General features: G+C 38.5%; 1 protein-coding gene across 1 annotated transcript in view; it reads right to left on the reverse strand.

Moving 5' to 3' along the window:
• LOC139729184 (zinc finger protein GLIS3-like) overlaps positions 1-23,426 on the reverse strand; it is a 155,453-nt gene extending 132,027 nt beyond the window's left edge. The window contains exon 1 of the mRNA XM_071640116.1: positions 23,270-23,426. The gene's annotated coding sequence lies outside the window, so the exon portion shown is untranslated. The remainder of the gene's footprint in view (positions 1-23,269) is intronic.
• Between the last annotated feature and the right edge of the window lie 459 nt (positions 23,427-23,885).

The following is a 23,885-nucleotide window of genomic DNA, read 5'->3' on the forward strand; positions in this document are numbered from 1 at the left end:
CAAGTAAGACTCTTTCACACACATACAAAAAAATAATAATCTGGTTTACATCAAAATTATGAAATGCCGAATTCTACTGTATTCTTACTTCTGCAGCAATTTTGAAGAAACTTGTACCATCATTTCAAAAGGCCAATTTGAGCATGGGATGAAATTGTAGTTTAACCAAGAACTTACAACTCATGACAACTGGAACGGAGACTAACTTTTCCTGTGAAAACAAAGCAATCCTCCTTAAATAGGTACCAGCACACAAACTTTTATTGAGCACTCTCCATTTTAATTTCAGTTCTGTATTACAAAATAATATGGTTGGGTGGAATATTTCCTGGCCAAAATCACAACCTTTACTCTGATATGCTTTTGGTGGATGGAAACTGCATTTCTATTAAATTTTTAGGTCACAAGTCATTACTCATAAAAAATTGATTTCCCAGAGCAACAACAACACATCTTTATGAGCAGATGGTAAAAAGAGATAGTGCTGCTTAAGTGAATTTCAATAAAAGAAAAACAAAACAATGAAATGCAGAATGAAATATGAATTGATTTTTCTTCTTTTGCCGCAAGTCATTTTCTTATCATTTTTCTTGCTTATTGTAGTAAAACTCTACAAATCTTGTATTGAATTCAAAAGCAGTACCAGGTAGTACAGATATCAATAGTCAAGATGACCGCTACGGTGGAAGGTTCACACCGTTGATCCACTTCTGTAGCAAAGTCCTACATCTATGCAGAACAAGCGAGACATGGACAGCGGCAAAAGAAAGGATGCATTGTCCGGAGGCAATAGACGGACACAAGCTCTGGACAATGGACACAACAATAGGACAGAATATCCAGGACAGTCCACCAAGAGGGTCAGTCAGTTGAAGCCACGAAAGGATGGACGGCACGCACTAGTGTCCAGTCTCACCTTTGAGACTCCTACGATACCCACACTCAACAGCTGGGTGTTGAGCAAAACTGGACAAAAGTTACGAAAGTTGTCATGATTTCAAAGACCAAAATGATCATCTACACCCAGGTTTCTATGGGCAATAATACGATGGTCATCTTAATCACATGATTGCACCTGAGTCATTGTCAATGCGATACTTTTCTTACCCATTACTGATGCATTATTATCAATTATATTATTAATTTCTCATCACCTAGACATGATAAAGACATTGAGGGGTGCAGGGGATAAGACTATAGATGCTAATGTCCCATTTTAACGCACTCACTTAAACTTGGTATAAACCTTTGCTCAATTTTCCAATACTAAATTATATTCATTTCTGGTCAGTTTTCTTCTGTTTACGTTTGTTACATACTCAAAAAGCTGCATCACTTCGGTGATCACTTGCATTTATCCCCACGTTGAATTATCCTTCGGGTTTATGCCAGGTTTAAGTGCGTGCATGTGTGTCACACACAAAGCACACTCCTATAGCTTCTGACCATCATCACAGCATTGAGAATTTAGGGTTTCTGGGACGAACACTGAACTAGGGCTTTCTATAGCTCAGTTGGTAGAGCACCGGGCTAGCAATCCAGAATTCTCGGGTTCGAATCCCGATGGAATCCCATTTTTTTTTTTTTTGCTCAACTTTCTATGTTTGACGACATATTATAAAGGGCTTTTTACACTTGTAAATTTTTGCTTAGTCCCATACCAACGGTGGGGCTAAGGGGGGGCCTTAGCCCCACCGTTGGTACGGGACTATCCTTAGCCCACTTTCTGTTTACACTCGTTTTTGCCAAAGTGGGCAAGCCCCACCGATAGTCCGGTACTATCTGGCCTTGCAAAATAGCAGGATTAGCACCGCAATCGCGGTAACAGAGCGAAAAAATAATCCTGGGCTAAGCGACGGAGACGAAGTCCGACCCTCACTGACCAATCAGAAACGAGGTAGTCAAGTGCTGCCGGTGCGTGCATGTACGTGTGTACAGTACACAGCGTAATCATGAATATTCATGTGGTTTGGAAAGTCCGGGGCTAAGAAATACGAGTGTAAAAAGGTCAGTTTTCTCCTTAGCCCCGGACAAGAGATAGTACGGGACTAATTGGCGAGTGTAAAAAGCTGAAAAAATTGGTACGGGACTAACGATAGTCCTGGGTCAGAGAAAGTCCGGGGTTAAGAAACACAAGTGTAAAAAGGGCTTAAGATACATGTATACTCATCACAGGGGCCGAGTTCCGGGCAGGCAATGTCAGAGATATGGGTATGGAAAATGAGCACTTGCTGTCCCCAATAGCTTAAATGTCTGGTGACAATACTGAAATTCAATTCAAACCAGTGCATATCCACATAATTACATACATTCATCTGGTTTTTCACAATTTTCACTGATTTGTGGACTGATTCCATTCACTAGATTAAAAATATAATTCTCAGAGCAAAATAAAAAGAACAAAGATATCCTACTTAAATGCTCAGAATCACAGAATTCCTGGGAAAATTGCATGCTCAGAGTTCACACAGGATAAGAGACAAAACAAACAAACTTTACAAGAATAATATTTAAACATTTTGAAAAAAAAAGAAGAGGTTGAATACAAATTTATCACACAAAAATAAGAACATAGAACATATTGTGGGCCCTTTAATATACAGTACATAAGTTGCTGTATTCTACACTGTATGAGATCTTATCAGCCAGTTTACAGAGTACAGTGCTATTGGAGCATGCATGTTAGAGATCAAAATAGCTGGTGTGGGACCCTGATGACTAAAATAATCAATAAATGTGTATTGGGAACCATTTACTCATAGCCTTTGAGTGAACAGGGCGGAGAGGCATAGAGATACACACACAAAGCACTACCATTGATTAGGTGCTCCATATATAGAGCACTCTCTTATGCCATCTTACGTTGTACATCCACATCAACATTTGCAAATTCCTATGAACTAAATTCATAATTTTCTCATCTATTTTATACTTGGATATGAAACTATCATCATCATGGACGTTGACACTAACATTCCTCGATACAATGTTATCAAGTATTCTGCAAATACCGCTAAATAACTGGAAAAATCCACCTCTTTTAAAGTAGAGCAGGGTTTTGCAATATGGGAAGAAGGCCATGTAAAATTTATAATACAAGCCATATGGATATCATTTGTTGTACAGCTCTTTTGCACAAATAAATGTGAGAGCATCGAGATAAATAACAGAGAGATTCTTATTATATAATAGGTTTTGTGATGCGATGACACTTTTAGGATTACATGGAATATGGATTCAAAAGGGATGTCACAAGCTTTCATAATTTTTTGTTAGTAACATAATTCCATTCTAATCCTTCGATAAAATCTAGATATAAACAAATAAATTTTCAAAGATTACCATAAAAAATACTGGGTGCATGTAAATGTATATAACATCAAAAAATCCACAAAAAAAGTACAAGTCCACAATTTCTGATGTGCTCTTCTAATGTTGTTCATTTAATCCACATTTCTCTTCGGGTTTTGGTTTCCTTAAGTTTTATCATGAACACAGGGGGACACAAATATCACCAACATCACAACTTATCAGATCATTTTTTCCCTGTCAGAAAAAAATAAAATAAAAAACTTGCTTCAGACAGTATAACCATCTAAATATGTGATGGAGAGCTGAAGCCTATTCTTCTTCTATGGCTTCATGTTTTGTTGAGCTTCTTTTTTAATACATAACAGATAAGAAATTAATCTGAATCTCTGAAGCGACACTACACTTTTGAAGGACATTTTTACCTAAGTATAGAATGGTTTGCCACTCAGAACAAGCTAAGTGCTCTTAAACAGTTAAAGGACAAGTCCACCTTCATATACATTTAAGGATTAAGAGAATGCAGCAAGCAATATTAGTAGAACACATCAGTGAAAGTTTGAGGAAAATCGGACAATCTGTTCAAAAGTTATGAATTTTTTAAGTATCTGTGTAGTTACTGCTGGATGAGAAGACTACTACAGTGTATGATGTCACATGTGTACAACAATGTAAGGAAAATAAAAAGAGAATTTCACAAGACTTTACTTTTTTTCACATTTCTTCGATTGGTTACTGACGTATGTTAAGGGTAATATCATTCCCCCTGCCTTCTGAAAGAGAGAAGTCGAGTATTCTTTTGTTATGCGAGAAAAATGGAAATACTGTATGTTAAATTTTCTTTATTCTTTCTTTATATCATTGTAAACATATGACATCACAAGCTATAGTAGTCTTTTCATCCAGCAGTGACAGAGCAGAAACTTCAAAAATTCACAACTTTTGTACGGATTGTCTTATTTTCCTCAAACTCTCACTGATGTGTTCTACTAATATTGTTGCCTTCACTCAACCCACATGTCTATGAAGGTGAACTTGTCCTTTAAGGGGATTCCGACATGAAACACTGCATCACTGCAGATTGTTTTTGACCAGACCAAAATAAAACACTGCCAGGTAAGTTGATCAGTAGTCAGTCATGAAAACAGTTTTAACACATATGGTCCACTTGGGTAATAGTTCTGATTGATAAACAGAACTTTGCTAAAGATCTACACCAGCAAAATCTTTGAGAACTTAGAACTTCATATATTTTGCCAGTGTGACCATGGCTAATGAAGACCTTTTACAGGTCTTGTAATACAGACTGCTACAACACAGACCTAGAATATATTTATGTAATTTTTTCACGCAACCCAAAATAGGAGAGCAGTAATGTAATGATGTCACTCACCCAGTACATCTACAGAACAATATCAATGTCCAACTAATGTCAACAATATAGGTACGAGTACTGTGTATCTCTTTTTTTTACAAGATTATAAAGATATACTAAAACTTTGAACTTTATTGCTTTCTGACGGCTTTCCACATCCAACGATTCTGAACTAATAATCACAATACAACAAACAAAAATGAATGGTGCTTGTAAAGTCATCATTCCAGGGAATAAACCGGTATTTGGGGGGGGGGGGGGGGGGGTGTAAGAGAATGAAGTACAGTTTGGAAATTACACTTGCTACTCATTTGTCAAAAGCTGTTTCCACACTCCTGTGTCATGGATAGGATTTCCCCGGTATTGACTCCGGCATTCTTAGGGCTGACCCCTCTTTCTTCATACCAAATGTTTTTGGATCCATCATCATCTGATCGCGCACAAATAGTTTTGCCGCCATCTCCCCCAACCACCATGCCCACACTCCCGCTTAAAGGTCGCAGCCCTTTCTCCTTTATAGGACTTCTTTCCAGTTTTCTCATTTCATCACGCCCTTCTAAAATTAAGACTCAGTTTGAACGTACAACGTACTGAAGGCAAAAGACATACAAAATTATGAGTAATGATATACATATATTCAGTAAATATCATGCATCCACAGCCTTCTCAATTTATTGTGTTTACATCATATTTCCATGTATGTAGAATATGAATATTGCTCTTTTATACTCTGTTTTGTATTCTGATACTTTTTGTTGATGAAAAATGAATTATTTCGAGGGAGAGAGTTTTATGGCAACATCACGTGTACAGAGTATGTAGTCCTTGCAAGGACAGTTGCTTGGCAGAAGAAGATTATAGAAAGACGAGAGTTGAGGAGGGAAGCGACAGGGAGAGTGAAGGGAGGGCAAATAGTGACAAGTGGGGGGGGGGCAGCAGAGAGCTGGAAGTTGAATTTGCACTCGTGAAGATGGAAGAAAAGGAGACAGATAGAGTCATAAGGAAGAATAGAGTGAATATCAGGTCAAAGTTTTGGAAACCGTTGGGAGGAGAAAGACAAAGCAGAGAGGAGGGGAGAGGGAGAAGTTGAAGGTTGGAAAGTCATGGGATAGGAGAGAAGTGAAGTTTGACAAAAACATTACAAACTTGAGCAATTTGGGAGGGGGGTGATTGGCAAATAAAGTATGAGATGTGTGCAATCAATTACAACAAAACTTAAGAACATTGCCAATTTGGAGTATATAATAATCCTCAGATACTGAAGAGGGATTTAAACATAATTCAAGCTGACTTCGACTTTGATACCATGTGCCCCTACTGCACACACGCCACAGTGATTATTCGTACAAACTCAATCCAATAACTTCTAATCTATTCTCTTTTGTTTCACTGCACTTTTGATTCCAAATACAATAACTCCTCTCTCCTCTCCTCAGAAAAATAACGGTATTGTTTGCCACCCCACCATGAAATGGGTGTGAAATAGATGAAGGGAAATCGTATACACCCCTGTTTTGTTTTGTTTTGTTTTTTACAGTATTTGCAAGTTTGGAGTTTTTTTTCTTTACTGGGGAGGGGTGATGGGACCGAGGGTATTATTGTCAGTAAGGGCAATGTGAGAATCATGCTGTATTTCAGAGAATAGAATGAGAGTCATTGACAACGGCCAAAGAGTGCTGTGCCAAACAACACCAACCCATTGGCTTGCTGAACCCAAGACTGTCGGTCGTTCAGGCTGCTTTCACACGTAATGCTGTGCGTAATTTGAATCACGATTCTCATGACGTATCACTACAATCATGATTCAGATGACATATTTTGGCCATGTGTGTATGCAAACTGGAATGGCGAAGGGTGATCTGAATCAAAATTCCAATAATGATTCTAATGATGGTGTAGAGGTGTTTTCCGATCACATTTCTCCAGAATTGTACGAAACAATTGTGTGTATGGATTGACCTCCAAATCCTGTTTCGGGGGCGGAGCTTACACTGACCTTTCAACCACTTCCACAGAAAAATCACGCTCATCAAACGCTACTTACAAGTACTGCTCAAGAGTGATTTATGGGAACTGGAAAAGAAGCCACACCTCGTCTCCTCGCTCTGAAATTCAAAACTGCAGAATCCGTGAAGACTTCCTCGTTCACGTGTATCAACGATAATTCTAATTGTAATTGTAATTCAGCAAAATTTTACGTTTCTCAATCCGTGTGAAAACGGCCTCAGACGACTCACAAATGGTCTACTCCGGTTGCAACTGTTTGTCAATTGTGTACTTTGCAAAGATCAACTCTACTCCCCTGAACTCTCAAGTAACTGCCATTTTTTATAGGCTCACTATAAAGCCTCAAATATGTAAACTTATGGTACGGACCATTTGATCTTGAACGTGCGACCTCTGGGGATTTTCTATTTCTTTTTACGGAGAACCATTAAATTTCTTAGCTGCTCTTGATGCAAGTCTCACATGTCATAAGAGAAAAGATAAGAATGCTGATAATTTGTGGCAATTCACTGAATACAGAAAGAAATATCTTTATACACAAGTAAGCAACCATACAAAAAAGAAGCACATTACACCAAGTCATGGTGTTTCAGATGCAAATATGTAGTGTGTGTGAGAGGGGGAGGGGGTGTATGTGTTATCTTAAATCACACATTCACATTTATTTTTAGTTTTCAACTTGCAAATATTGACAGCAATTTTAGATTATATGTTTACATGATTACGTCTGTTGAGAATGAGAAGGGCGTTAATTTGTCTTGAACACTACGGGTTTTGTGACAACTTAACGCCCTTATCATTCTCAACAGACGATTACATCACACTCGTGTCTGAATGATACAATCCACTACCCTAAAAGTCAATACAGAGAGACACACCAGAGTCTTTTTTAGGAGTGCCACAAGAAATGAATAACATCACAGGTATGTACATCCGTCTGCATTGTTTTGCCATGACACAGAGGGGGTTTCAGAATTACAAAAGAACTGGTTTGCAATCACAGCTCCTACACGAGCAGAGACTCCAACTCTCCCGTTTTCGACGGGAGATCTCCTGCCGAAAACCCATTTTTGCAAAATCTCCCGTTCTCCCGCTTGAGATTTGATTTCTCCCGCCCTGGCTCTGTGTCTCCCGTTGGAACGGATTTCTTACTTATTGCTATTGTATGTTGAAAAAAAAAGCCTTTACTAGCACCAGAGAGCATCGAGAACCCTAGGAACTTCGCGCTTCGCACACATCAACTTGGAGTCTCCCGTTTGCTAGAGGTTTCAGGCTGGAGAATCTCCAGATCAGAAGGTGCTTTGGGTTGGAGTCTCTGCACGAGTGCTCAGATATCATGCAGAGAATCCACACTCTGGACCACAGTTCATTCTCTTTGCCAACTGCTGTCAGTAAACAAAATTTGATACAGAAAGTGTGAACTCTATATCATCTGTCAATCAACTCTCCTATGCTTTTAAATCATATGCAAGAGTAAGAAATGCACATATCCAGGGATGCCAAGTTCAAAAACATTTTATGGGTGAGATTTTCATGACTCGGCATCTCGGCATGCGAATGTGCGCGCGAGCGAGGGTGTGGGAGGGGTTCCCCCCCCCCCCATGGCCTCCCACGGTAGGGAGCTTTTACAATTTTTAGCTCTTAATGGTGCGATCAGGTGCATACTTAAGTGACTATTTTTTACTTATTCTGAAAGACAAAAGCGAAACATACCTTCAATTGCAACTATCACTTTAATCTTTTGAGCTATGCTCATTATTATAGACCCAAGTTGCAGACTTCGCCAGATGCGTGAGAAAAATGGGTGCCATGCGTGAGATCGTGAGATGGCCCCTAAATGCTTGAGTCTCACGCCGAATGCGTGAGACTTGGTAGCTCTGCATATCACGCGAAGGGTAACAATGTCAAGCTACTGGATGCTCGCCTCTTAAATCTTGTTCAAGTTTTAAAGTCAAGCAGTTTTGACTGCCTTTGTACACCTATTCCAGAGAAACTCAATTTCGGCTCAACTCAACGGCCTAATGAAAACATAACCTCCTCCCTTGGCGGAGGTAATAAAAGACAAAACAAAACAAAACAGTAACTTTGAGACCACAACTGGGTAAGCATGATGTAGAATGTGTTTAACAGATATACAACTGTATAATTACTCCAGTTTGTTTTCAGACAAAAGAAAGAACTTGATTTGTGTGAGATGGGTTTCGTTTAATGCACCAATAAGAGTGTTTCTGCAAGTCTGAAAACCCCAAGAGCTCATGCTGGCTGCCCCCACCTCACCTCACAAACCACACATCTACCCAGAGTGGTTGGGGAAGGTCTGCAACAACTCCTGTCGTGTTAGATCTCTGTCAATCAGATGCTGACTGACCCAGACCAGGACGATAATACGGCTTGACATGCACAACACACACAGGATCAAAACCCAGATACATGTTTGTTTCTCATCTTACACCATCATGAGCACACGTTGCTCACAGAGTACACGGTGCATGTATACAATGTTTGAAGATTACAGCTAATACGCTGGACAAATACGAATGGACCAGATCAGGCCAACATGCATACAGTTCTTGGTCAAATTTGGTCCGGCTCGTGAACTACAGTACCACAACCCCAGTACGATGAAAGCAAACTGTATGATTTCAATAGGGAGAATAAAATTATATCAATCTCTCATGCTAGACAATTTCCCAATAAACTGATTTCTTTTCTTCTTCTTTTTTTTCGCTTTCTCTGGATCAACACTGGTGAAAACATGCAGGGATTACAAGAGTGTGCTAAATGTGACCTTTTCCTCTCAAAAAGTTTGGCTGCACAGCATTCAGAGATGCCAACCTTGTATACAGCACTGCAGTATTCTGAGAGCTACAAAGGCACATTTTTGGTAAAAAAACAGATATACCTTTCCTGTACTGTAAAAGTGGTTTCTTTCGCGGTGGTTTTATTTTCGCGCTTTTCGCGCTTTGAGGTTGAACCGCGAATTTAACATCACGCAAAAATGTTTTGAACTCGTCGCTTCTACAACGCTATCATTACTGACCGTGAATTTAAACACATGCGAAAAAGTCCGCATCGATGGAAACCGCGAAAGTTTCTGTACGCGAAAGAAACCACTTTTACAGTAAATATTAAGTAGTTATACCAGTAAAATAGATACATATACATGTACATATATATATACAGTACATATATATACACATTGTATATAATATGTTTCATGAAAACTGTACTAGTATTTTTTGCAAAAAAAAAAGAGTACAAAACACTACAAAGAAGTAACAGTTGGCATCTCTGAATACTGTAAAAACATAAATTTTCATGTGCATGAAATTTTCATGAATTTCAGGAGTCATCAAGATTCCTGAATGTAAAAACGCACACAAGATTGTTTGTCTACACAATGCATTAAATGCTAGTGGCAATTTTCTCGAGTTTCATGTTGTGAAAAAGGCCATCAGCCCAATTTGCAAAAGTTTCATATACATTGTAGTAAATGTTTCTGGTTTTACAGAATCTATCGGATAAAAGAACCTTCACCTTGTAGAAAGTTTGTGTTTCACTTTCTACAGACAGCAAACATGAATTAGGGCATTTTAACACAGGAAATGACTGTACTGTAATTGGATATCCACAACCAATTTATGTCAAACCACATTTTATAGACATTGAAGAGACATCTGTTTACACAATATGTACTATTGTTTTGAAATTGTGTCCTGAAATATATGACTTAAACAACTTGACATGTTGCTAAAAATAATCTTTTTTTTTCTTTGAGAGCTGAATGATGGAAATCATGTTCTTTCACACAATGACAGAATGCCAAATAGACTTGAATGGCTAACTCACACCTAGACCCTGGACCATGGTTACCATGGAAACTACATGCGCATGGAGTCAAAAGTCACATGATCTGTTTACAATGCTGTGCTACATCACGTCATGCGAGCTGTGCTCTTGCATTAATTTATGACATGTGTAAGTGCATCCTAAATTCTCGACATGGCAGATTTGTGAGTGATTCTCTGGGATGGTGTTGGTCTGCGGCTACAAGTGGCAAGACAGTCGCAAATGCAACATGGCAGACTCATTGGAAAGACTGCATGCTCTTTCTAATACAATCTATCATCTTCCCCTTTTCACTTGTCATTAATCTTTAGCTTCACCCTTCTATTCTATTTTTTCCTTGACATCTATTCTGTGTCTGTGTTCTCAATCTCTTTCTTACTATTACTCTTTTAATCCAAAATCTCTTTTGAACTATTTTTTTTTAATTCTTGTTCTTATTATTATTCCTACATCTATTTGTATCATTTTTCCTCCTTTCCTGTCTGTGCCTTCTCTCTTTCCTCCTACCCCTATTTTCAAAAAAAAAAGCAGCATATCAAATCAGTATCAGATGTACCACTACATAGCTGCCACATACTGTACCATACTTTTGTACAAGTCCCGAGAGTGCTTAATTTGAATGCTGAATTAAATGCATCTCATTTCAGTACATACATGTAAGTGCACTGACTTTATCATCCCCAGAAATCAAAATCAAAAGACACAAGAAAATGATACCCATTTCACTACAGATCAGCTAATAATCAACAGGTGCAGTACCACCCATAGAGTTTCTTTGGGCTGGGAAGCCTTCGACTAAAACACCATCAAAGACTTGAGCAAAAGGTACAAAGTACCCTCCTCATTCTGAGGGTGACTCCTGATCGTTGAATGGACATTGAATGGAAGAATCTCAAGAGAGACTCTCCCACTGAATCATCATTGAAGGGCAGTGAATTCACTTGTGCTGCCCAGTAGCTCCACATTGCCCATGCTGTGACATACATTGTACATGTATGGAACCCGCTGTCTTTGAGTGGTTGTATTTTTGTGACTTTCATAAAGATTCATCTTTCTCTCTCTCTCCCGTTTTAGATTATGTTTTTGCATCAGTAAGAGTTCAATGAGGAACCAACAGGGAAATTTGGTCTGAAAGGGTGCAGAAGAGAAGTAGGAGTACATGTATAAACCTCTCCGTCTCTCTGTTATCTGTTTGGGAGCAGACTCCCTAAATTCCTGACATCGTTTTGATGTCAAGAACTGTGTCACATTGTCCCAGTTTGAAGAAAAGGGGGAAAAAGTATGACAGTACAGTCAAGTTGGTGAAAAGCAGGCATCCTCTCTCTCTCTCTCTAACCACCCCACCCCTCTAAGATCCCCATTCTATTCCCTCTCTACCCCAACCCATCTCCATCCCACAATCAGGGTATTAAAGTACCATTCAGTGACCGGTCGACAACTGGTGACGAAAAATGGAATGTTGCGTGGAAATCCCGTCGCCCGTCGGCTATTTCAACGGGAAAATGAATGAAATATCAATATCCTATTTTCAACTGAAAATGAAACACAGGATAATGAATTTGCTCTGAAATCCTGTTTTCCGTGTTTCATTATGATAAAATATCGAAAAATGACTCAAAATCCTATTTTCTTAATATTTCAAAAAATAGGAAATGGAAAACAGGATATCGGTTCGATATTCGTTTTTCCATTTTCCATATGCAACGAGCGACGGGATATTGAAGACCGCCCCCAACGGCCACTTTATCTCGACACATAAATCAGTTGTAGCGATTCGGCGTCTAGAAGAAGGAGACTATACCTTTGACATAGCTACGCTATACGCACCTCGGTCCTACAATTATTATGCAGGCATATGAGGTTGTTTAGGTTTTCGTGGCGATGTGCAGCAAGCTTTGCTGCGAAACGACAAGTTTGTAGAGACTTTCGATCGTAATTACGCGATATTTTCATCTACAGAAAATCACATTCTTCTCCGACAGAAACTTTGATGAACTGAAAAAATAGTTTCAGATGAAATTTTCATATTTCAACAACTGCACCAATCATAATGTCGGTGAAAACCGTGAGAAAGGAGCTGCGTTTCGCTTGTATGAATCCGTTGCCTCTGTGCCAGGTAACAAAGAAGATTAAAGGACAAGTCCACCTTCATATACATAAGGATTGAGAGAATGCAGCAATATTAGTGGAATGCATCAGTGAAAGTTTGAGGAAAATTGGACAATCCGTTCAAAAGTTATGAATATTTTAAGTATCTGCGCAGTCACTGCTGGAAGAGAAGACTACTACAGTGTATGATGTCACATGCGTACAACTATATAAGGAAAATAAAAAGAGAATTTCACAAAACTTTACTTTTTGAATAAAGTGCACATTTCTTCGACTTGCTACTGACGTATGTTAAGGGTAATATTATTCCCCCTGCCTTCTGAAAGAGAGAAGTCGAGTGTTCTTTTGTTATGCGAGAAAAATGGAAATATGTTGAATTTTCTTTATTCTTTCTTTATATCGTTGTACTCATGTGACATCACAAGCTATAGTAGTCTTTTCATCCAGCCGTGTCTGAGCAGAAACTTCAAAAATTCATAACTTTTTAACGGATTGTCCGATTTTGCTCAAACTCTCACTGATGTGTTCTACTAATATTGCTGCATTCACTCAACCCACATGTCTATACAGGTGAACTTGTCCTTTAAGCAAATTTGGCATCATGACACTTGCTGTTGTTGGGTGGTTGTTTTTTTTTTTCAGATCAAACGCAATTATGCTTCAGTCTCAAATGCTTATATATCTGACTGGTCATTATTTTGAAGTTATTCAACCAGGAACAACATTATGTTTTATACGTTTGCTGACAAGAAAATGGAATATTCTCTATATTTCGTGTAGGGGCCCTACCTGGTTTATATATATATATATATATATATATATATATATATATATATATATATATATATATATATATATATATCATGTACGTACCTACATAATTTCTTGTGATTTAGGGTTCCAACGGGTATGTTCGATAAGTGAAAGCACAAGGAGGGCCTTGTGAAGCCGGGACTTAGTGCAGCAATACATAAACGTCTCGCCGGATTTTCAGCAAATTTGGCAGAAAGTATCTTTATGATGATATGATCTTAATTTGTTAGATTACCCACCCCACCTCCGAAGGGGGGATGGAGCCTCGATCAGAGTCCCTAAACTTGTTCTTTTTTATCTTCTTCTTTCAAACCAAAAAGATCTATGCCCCAGTTTTGCTCGTATTGATATCCAGCCAGCAACAGATAAAGAATTTCATTATTTCCTAACTAATCCAAATCCCCAATCTGTGTTCTTTACTCCCATCCAAGAATATGAGCTGAAGGACGTAGTTCACAAATTAAAAGGAAAAAAAAAAAGGAAAAGAGTGCTTGACATGATGGCATTACGAATGTTTTACTGAAAAAAAAAAATTATACCCGAAATTTTGTCTCCTTTAACTTATCATATTGAATTTGTCCCTTCTCACTGGTACAGTGCCTCGTCAAATGAAAACTGCTTAAGTGGTTCCACTTTATAAACAAGGTAACAAACAAGATTAAACAATTATCGTCCAATTTCTCATTTGACCACAATTTCCAAGATTCTTGAACATTTGATATATTCTCGCGTAATTAAGTTTTTAGATGAATGCAATATTCTTTGTGACTCTCAATTTGGATTTAGAAAAAACAACAACACTCTACTACTCACGCTCTGCTTGCTTTTATTGACAAATAAAAGTCGTCCACGCTACTAGTATTGACGATTTATCATATACAGTTGGTACATTCCTCGACCTGTTCAGGGCCTAAAATTTGACACTATCGATCACGATATTTTGTTATATAAACTATCGCACTACGGAAAACGTGGAAAGGCCTTGGACTGGTTCAGGAGCTATCTAACCAATAGGAAACAGTTTGTATAATATTAACGGTTTTAGTTTTAGTTTGAAGACACTTTCTTGGGGATCCCTCAAGGATCTCTTTTGGGTCCGCTTTTGTTTATTCTTTACATGAATGATTTCAAAAATTAATCTTATATTTTGTCCTTCCTTCTTTTTGCCGATGATTCCAATATCTTATTTTCACATCGAAACCCAACAACCCAAGTTTTCTCTCAATGTAAACAAAACTAATTATATGTTATTCAGTAATTTTCATTTGCCAGGTGATATAAAAGTGAGTAATGATTGTTTAATTCAAGTTGAATCTTCTAAATTTTTAGGTCTATATATTATTGACCATGATTTTCATGGAAATATCATATATATTACTTATCTGGTTTTTATTCTGCCCACACGATCTCACACGATTCTTCTCTGAAAGCAGACTCCTTTGAGGTTGCTGATTTGTTTCTATACAACTTAGTCACATTAATTTTATGCATCAGTTATCAGCCAACGACTTGCCCCACATTTTAGCAATTTGTTTGAGAAAAACTATGCGGTTCATGCGTACCCCACAAGGTAAAGAGACTAGTTTCACCTTCCACGTATTCGCACACTCTTTGCTCAAAAAACAATTGCTTTCACCGGACCCAAATTCTGGAATGATCTTCCCGCAGATGTAGTCAAATGTTCTTCTCTCTTTATTTCAAACAAAAACTCAAATTAATGTTACTTAATGAGTATAACTTGCCTGATTAGAATTATGTAACCTGTTATTTTACATTATTCTTTTTCAATGCATGGGGGATCAATTTGAAGTGTACGTTTGCTTTACCTCTGGTTTCAGCTTTTATGTGTTTATGCTCCCAATAATTACTGCGCTATCACTCATACTTTGAACTCGTTGCATATAGGTCATGCTCGTATACCAGTGTATTGTCATGCTGTCTTTTATCAATCAGCACTTATTCCCTTCCTTTTCTCTTTTTTCTTTTCTTTCTCTTTTCTTTTACTTCTTCTGCTCTTTGCACCTTGCTGTTTTAGCTTTCAATTATAGTTTCGTCATTAGTACTTTGTGTCCTATCTCCACTGTAAAACGAATTTACATCGTGATACTTTTTCCCCCGGAACACGAAGTTACAAGCTTTACTTTTGCGGCTCTTTCGTATTTCACATGTTATAGAGAATTGTCTTTTATGTGTACATAATATGCTGAGACACTTTCTTGTAATGACCAACCTTATATCATATTTTGTATTTTGCTAATTGCTCGTTTCTATTTTTGTTTCTTTTTTGTTAAGTGTAGGCCCTACATGTATACAGATGTGATGTGAAATTATGAAAATAAACAGCTGGAACTGTTCACTGTGTCTCAAGAGTAAGACCAGTGCAGTTTCAGTAATTCAAAATTAAAATTCAAAAATGCTAAAGATAGAGCTATGAAGACGTTAATGGCTGAAATTTCATGTTCGATTATGGCGGATTCAGTGCTGCCCTGATCGGGGGAGGGGGTGAAGGGTAGGAGGGATTTTCTACATTTTCATATTTACATACAATTTGCGCAGTATATACATAGCCTAAATACTCCTGGCTCAACTGAGTCAGTGTATTCTTTCACTAACATCGAAAGCTGCAAGCTTCTTCCAGCATTGCATAAATTAGATAACAACTTCCACAGTACACTACATTTAGTGCAATAAAGAAGGAAATGGAGGATTAATTGGAAGAGAGAGAGAGAGAGAGAGAGAGAGGATAAATCACCGTATCATCTCGTTCATTTCTAGTTAAAATGAAGCTTTTATTTCCATAAACATTCCCCTAAAATTTAGGCCTTCGTCTCACCCCAACCCTCCCCGCCTCCCCCTCCCCCTTCCCCTCCCCCCCCCCCCCCCCCCCCCCCCACTTGTTGCCCCTTCGAACAAAGTTGGATTCTATTACCCTGGGGATGCTATCTCCCACGCTTGATGAAAATCTGTCATAGCTTCTTTTTTTTTAAGAAGATGCTGAAAGTGTGAAAATTCCGCCTCCTACTGGTCCTACCCCACTCCACCCCCCCCCCCCCCTCCGCCCCTATCAGGGCACCCCTGTATATCCGCCATAATCAGACATGACATTTCACTCATTAAAGTCTTCATATAGCACTAACTTAGCTCTATCTTTTTTTTTCGGTTCGACAGAAGAAGATTTAAAAATAAAAAATCCTGAGATTAGGAACTCAGAGACTTCAACCCCCCCCCCCCCACCAAAAAAAACCAAAACAACTAAATGTATTAATCCTATCAGTTGTTTTATAGCACAGTGGCAACGGATTCATACAAGCGAAACGCAACTCCTTTCTCACGGTTTTCACCGATATTATGATTGGTGAAGTTGTTTAAATATGAAAATTTCATCTGAAACTACTTTTTCAGTTCATCAAAGTTTCTGTCGGAGAAGAATGTGGTTTTCTGTAGACTAAAATATCGCGTAATTACGAAAAACTAAACAACCTCATATGCCTGCATAAGCTCACCATCAGGGAAAACCTGACATCTTGTATCCTTAATTTGTTTGCTTTGTTTGTTTATCTGTTATCACTTGTATTGTATTGCAAATGTCGAATGAATTATGATAATAATGATAGCAATAATAACTTCGTTTTATGTTCACCTGTATTATTTCTTATCATGTGCAAACATCTAAGATTAGATTCACAAATTTATACACAAAACACAACACACCAAATGAAATCCTCTGTTGGTTATGATTCATCCCTTTTCTCACCATTAAGTTCTTTAGGTGCCACTTCTTTTCTTGCTTTTTCATGTGATCATTTCATTTCAATTTCATGTGATGGTGCATGTCCAGAAGTAACCATGGCAGGTGGACCATGAGACTACATGCTATTTTGTTTTATGGACTGCCCACCTGACTGGTCATAACAGAAAATTCAATGTAACATACCGTCAATAAGGCACCTTTTATAGAAAAATATTAACTGATTCAATCAAAGATACATGTCCAACAATTAATTCGAGACGACTCACAAGCTCACATACATAATCAAAGAAAGACAGTTTTCCTCTTTATCATATTTTATTTTATTTATTCGTTTTCCACTTATGGGAAGAAATTGCCCTTCAGCTAAATTAGGGCTGATTTTCAAAGAGAAGCATGAAAAGTAGGGGCAGCTAAAGAAACATGCGGTGAGAAAAGAGGTGAATCATAACCAACAGAGGATTTTACTTGGTGTATACATTGTGTAGAATATGATTATAAATTTGTTACACTAATCTGAGATGTTTGCATAATAAGGAAAAAAAAAACTTAGAACGAAGTATGTAGTGCAATGGTCTGGTCATAAATAATAAACAAATTCAAAACAGAGTCTCTATAATTATATGTAGAATTGCTGAATAGGTTTGGAAATGAGAAGGGCCTACGTTGAATAATTTACCAGTTCCCCCCCCCCCCCCCCCCACCATGAAAAGCTATGATTGGTACTATTCTCCCTGTTGTCCTGGTACAGTGACAAAGGAAACGCAACTCCTTTCTCACGGTTTTCACCGACATTATAATTGGTGAAGTTGTTGAAATTCGAGGATTTCATCTTAAACTATTTTCTTAGTTCATCTCAGTTTCAGTCGGAGAAGAAAAAGGTTTTCAGTAGATGGAAATATCGCATAATTATGGTCGCAAGTCTCTCCAAACTTGTCGTTTCGCAGCAGAGCACGTCGCTACAAAGAGCTACACGCCATGTGCCTGCTGGATAGTTTGATGAGGTGCGTAGCATATCGTAGCCAAGGTATAGTCTTCTTCTTCTAGACGCTGAATAACACGGAACCGCTACCACTGATTTATGTGTCGAAATAAAGTGGCCGTTGGGGGCGGTCTTCAATATCCCGTCGCTCGTTGCAAATGGAAAATGGAAAAACGAATATCGAACCGATATCCTGTTTTCCATTTCCTATTTTATCAAATCTTGAGAAAATAGGATTTTAAGTCATTTTTCCACATTTCATGTTAATGAAACGCGGAAAATAGAATTTCAGACAAAATCCGTAATTCTGTTTTCCGTTTTCAGTCAGCATTGAGATATTGACCTCTGGTTCATTTTCCCGTTGAAATAGCCGACGGGCGACAGGATTTCCACGCAATATTCGGTTTTCCGTCACCAGTTTTCGACCGGTCACTGAATGGTACTTTAATACCCTGATTTCCCACCCCTCTCTACCCCACCCCACCCCCGCTACACCCCCATCCGATCCTCATTCTCCTGTGTACTTCTGTGATAGTGCTGGTTCTGCTCAAGCCTTGTTTACCCTGCACCTGTGTTACAATCTGGCCTATGGTGCCCACCGGTACAGCTCCACCGAAAGCGCCAGTACAGACAGAGAAATGGAAGAGTCTCTCTTCCACCTCCCTGGTACAGACTGGAAGATTTTCCCTAGTTGACAAGTGGCATTACGAAATGGACAAGCAGGATTGCTACATGCCACTTTGAGGTATGGAAGCACAGCGACGTGGCAAGCAGGAAACTTGTCGAAACTCACATCTAGAGGAGTCTGATTTTGTTTTGTTTTTTCATTGTTTCATTTTGTTCAAGAAGCAAAGGCAACTTCTCACAGGCACCTCAGAACCAAAACCACATAATTTAGACAGAGGAATTATCAGTTTTCTGCATCACGATGTAAAAATTCATTTTACTTGCCACCGTTCAAACACACTGCAGGACAAATCATTTTGTGTCATCATATCAGCATGTGATCCAGGGCATCCAAGTTTGTGGACTTACTATAGCCAGCTGCATGATGGGAATAAAAGAATTGACAATGTCTCTGCGTGCTGCCAGGCAAATTTTTCAAGATACTTTTAAAAAAAAAATCAAGCAGGACTAAAGTTTGTATCACAAAAAAAAATTATTAAAATTCAATTTTTCTACTGTAAAAGTAAAAAACATAAATGTTATTAGTGGCTCAATTTCAGACTGTGGCATAATTGTGTTTGAACAGAAAAACTGGAAATTTCAAAATCTTATATGATACAAACAACTTGTGAATGGCAAATTGTGAGGCAATGACATCATCAACTATTTGCATAGATTAATTGTTACTGAAAATAAGCAAAACTCCACAATTTCATAACTTTCTTATTTTTCATCCAATTTTGATCAAATTTTCACTGTTGTGATTGTAAAATTCTAATTTTTCTTTTCAGACTAACATTTGGCTGGTCCATGCTAAAGTCCCCCCATGAATATTTATTAGTTATGCTGAATCAATGATAAATAACATTATCCACATCTGAGCGAGGGTTGGGTGCACAGGTGTACAGCTAAAGTTCAAGTAGATTTCTGGGGAACAAATGACTATATGTGCATGTATTCAGGGAGAACTGGCAAAGTTTGATCAAATACTGAAATAATGGACTGAACTCCTAAAGTGCTAAATGATTGTAATGCAGCTTTATTCAATCAATGAAACTTGAGAACCAAACAACAGTGCTTTTTTTTTTCATTTTGGGGACATTCTATGACATCAGAACTTTTTCTCTTTCATTTCATCACTGCAAATACCTGCCATATCCGCAACTTCGATTTAACTTCCTTGCCATTTGGGTACTAAAATAGCAAAAAGTTATTTGAGGCAATATAGGGCACGCAACAACAGCAAACGCGTCTACGTGTCTGCTTGGCAGCAATTTTACGGTCCAGTTATGTGGGTTTTCCACTGGATACATTCGGCGGCCGAGGCTCTAGCTCAAATTTCTGCACCTATCCGTCACTAATAGGAGAAGGCAGTTCCTTATTACCGACAAAACAATGCAGGTTCCCTGGAAACCCAAGTCACATTCTTGAAGGTTGGCTTGAGTTCTATTCAGCACACAGATGCATGACCAGGCACAAATTACGCCTTGTATGAATAAAAGAACTTGAGACAATTCAAAAACCCAGGGCTCTACAAAAGCATCATATGTATGGAATGTAAATGGTCTCTCGTAAAACGTACAAAATGACAGTTTGACGTACATACATGACAAAACTTCTTGTATCGTTGGCTGAATCAAACAAAGCAAATTTGAAATATATAACAAATCTGACAAATCTTCTGAGGTGTGCCTGGAAAGCATACTACATGTAGTTCATTTCTGCTCTTACAAAGACTCATGTAAATTGTACAATGAAGAGAATGAGCTCACTCCAAACTACTACATGTACATACACATACTGACTATGATTCTCTATTTCTACCCCCCCCCCCCCCCCCATACAACTTCTGGATATATGCCAATAGATTTGCCTATCTCAAATTGCAGACACAAAAAAAAAGTAAACAAAGTTATGAAAATCAGCTCACTGTACAAGTACAAATGGTGTTTTCAGGTATTTAAGTCTTACAATGTATTTCATTCATAGTAGCTACATGTAATAACATAAAGTTTGCCTGTGCAGGGTTTGACGTTAGTGGTATCCCAGTGGCCCGGGCCACCAAATCTATCTTTTTGGTGGCCTGATCAGGCAACTATGATTCAAAATAGATTATTACTTTTGCTTCTATTATAGGCCACTACATCTTTTTCTGGCAACCAAAATTTCAGATTAAAGATTTTAGTGACCTGAATGGGCGGGCTACAACAAGGGTACCACACAAACAAACAAAAAAAAAAAGTTAGTGTCTAGCCCTGCTGTGATTCTACAGTGACTGTGCGCCACCTACAATATGAGGGAAGAAAAATAATAGATTTTTTAAACTAATGTAATCTTTTCTGGTTGTTTGTTTGACAAGGACATGGGTGTATGCAAGGGGGGGGGGGGGGGTCGGGAGGGTCGTACGACCCCCCCCCCCCCCAAATTTTCAAAAGGTCCACTTTTTGTAAAAGACATTTTTGTTTTCCAAGGGCTTTTTACCCTTTATACAACAGGAAAAAAAGTCACCAGGTGGTGTTCCAGCAAATTGTCAAAAAACTCGTAAATTTTGTAACTGATTTATATGCCATTGATACCTTATTTCTAAGTTGCACTGCCATGTTTATCGATTTTCCTGTCTCCTATCAGCAACTCATCGAACTGGTTGACTAGACTACACACTTAGAGCTGGCCTATTACTAGTAATATTGCTCGCGCCTCTCACCCTATATGAACGTGCCACCGGCGCGGCCGGCCAGCTGGCAGAAAAAGTAACTTTTGAATCCACCAAATGGCCCCATTTTATATGAAATTCAAAAACTCCCTGTCACTCCCTCCCCCACCCTCCCCCGCTCCCTCGCAAAGGTAAAGGTCCAAAAATTGTGATTACGACCCCCCCCCCCAAAAAAAAAAAAAAAAAAAAAATCCTGGATACACCCCTGAAGGACCATGAAGATATACTGTACCAGCTCAGACAAACACAAGGTAAGCTTTTGAAACCACTGCCCTGTTCTTTATAGAGAGTGGGAAACACACCTCCACAAGGCAAACAATTTGGATTCTAGAATTTATGTCTCAAGAGCAGACATTTTTCCTTCTGTCTATTACTATTAGGGAAAAAATCTATTCTATATAAAGTTAGACTAGAACACTTAATGTTAGTATTTAAAAAAAAAAATGCTGAAACATTCCAAATATTCACTATCAAAATTTTCATTTGTGCACTTACATGTCCACTGAAATGCATATTTGGCATAGGATTACATCTTAAGCTACTGTGCAGGAACCTGCAGTTAAAATTCTTTCCCTTAGTATGAATCTGTACTTAAAACTTACCCAAAAAAAAAATGCACAACAAAAATTATCTACCTTGGTACCTGAAAGAGAACTCAAAACTTCATGAAAAGCTGGAGCAGATCCAGGAATTCAGTAAACGGGGGGGGGGGGGGGGGGGGGGGGGGGGGGGGGGGTGGCTCAGTTTTTTATTTCTTTTGTTTTAAAAAATTAAAGGGGGGTGCTCCCCTGGATCCGCCACTGAAGAGTGATAAACAAGACAGATACCAAAATTATTTGGCCAGCAAGCAAGTCCTCAGATCTAAAAAAAAATAATAATGATGATAAATAAAAAAAAATAAATAAATAATGATAATGCAGATAAATTACTTCACAGCAAAAAACAAACAAGCAAAAACACAAATAGTCTCGCAATCGAAACCTTGTGTATTAAATTTTAAAAATAATAATAATAATATGAGATGTCACACCACATAAACCAGGAATATCATTTCACAATCCACCACGAAATGTACATGACATCATTCTCTACTACTGTACTAGTCTGGTCAATGATGAAACTTTCACTCACGTGCACATGTGCTCACCAAGTAGTACCAGATTTCAGGTTCATTTCATTGTGCATTTAGTAAGTATTATCATTAAGAAGCAATCCCCTTGGAATTTCTGACTGAACAGAAATGAATCTAATAATTTCTAATTGAGTTTCATAACAGGTGTTTTGCCTGGGCTGTCCATAGTCATATACATAGTATCACTACATTGATCATATGCATGTTTAATTGTCATCAATGATCAGGTGTAAAAATGCAACATAAATGTCTAGAAAGGAATACAATAAATCTTTAGACGAGAGTTTCATAGGAAATATAAACTGGATGAGTTCACTTCCCTAAATTTCTGAAACAGTTTCTTCCAAGAAGGGGCGATCACAGAGAAGTTAGCAATATCACTGAACACTAGCGTGTTGCTGGGCCCGCTCGCTTACCCACCAACCGGGAGAGGTTGGGCCAGCTCGCAACTTGTAACCCGGCTAGAATTCCCCATGCGAATTGATTCGTGTGTTGTTTTTTTACGTGCGAAACCAAGTTTGAGAACTGGTTCTTCAATTCGGAATTGCCAAACCAAACAGACTTACTTTCAACACAAATCGAAGTCTTCTTGGTAATATCCACTCGAGTCATTTCCAGTAGAACAGAACAAACACTTTGGACGAAAGATCATAGACTGTCTCCTGTGAATAGTGTTCCATCAGTGACAGTTGATAGTTATATTCCCTGGAAAATGTCCATACCTCGGTGTTGGTATGATTGACTCTAGCACCTCTGAAAGGTTACTTGTTGCCCGAGTGAGTATGTGTGTGTGAATGTCTGTGTGTGTTTGTGTGTGTCTGTGTGTGTAACCTGTTGGGTATAACATAGGACCGTGCAATGGCCTATTGGAGAACGGGAGCTCGCTCCCAGTGGCTGAGCGGGGAGAAGGGACCCATTCTTTCACGTACGTACAGGTGCGCTGGTGGCGGTGAACGAGTCGTATCTTGCCGCCGCTGACGCCAATTTAGTTTCCATGGATATGGCGCGAGAATAGTCGTGGTACCCGTACCTGTGTGGCGCTGGCAGTACCGGAAGAAAATTTTCTTTTAAAGGACGGGGCTTTGGGGTTCCTAATGGGGTAGATAAACTTTGATTGTTTGATTTTTTTTTTTTTTTAGTATCTTTTTTTGCTTGGTCTTCGTAATCGTACAGTACCAATTT

This window comes from Diadema antillarum, unplaced genomic scaffold, assembly GCF_040938485.1.
Source record: "Diadema antillarum isolate AM-2024a unplaced genomic scaffold, OU_Dant_1.0 seq00000222_RagTag, whole genome shotgun sequence".
In the NCBI taxonomy this organism is placed as follows: Eukaryota; Metazoa; Echinodermata; class Echinoidea; order Diadematoida; family Diadematidae; genus Diadema; species Diadema antillarum.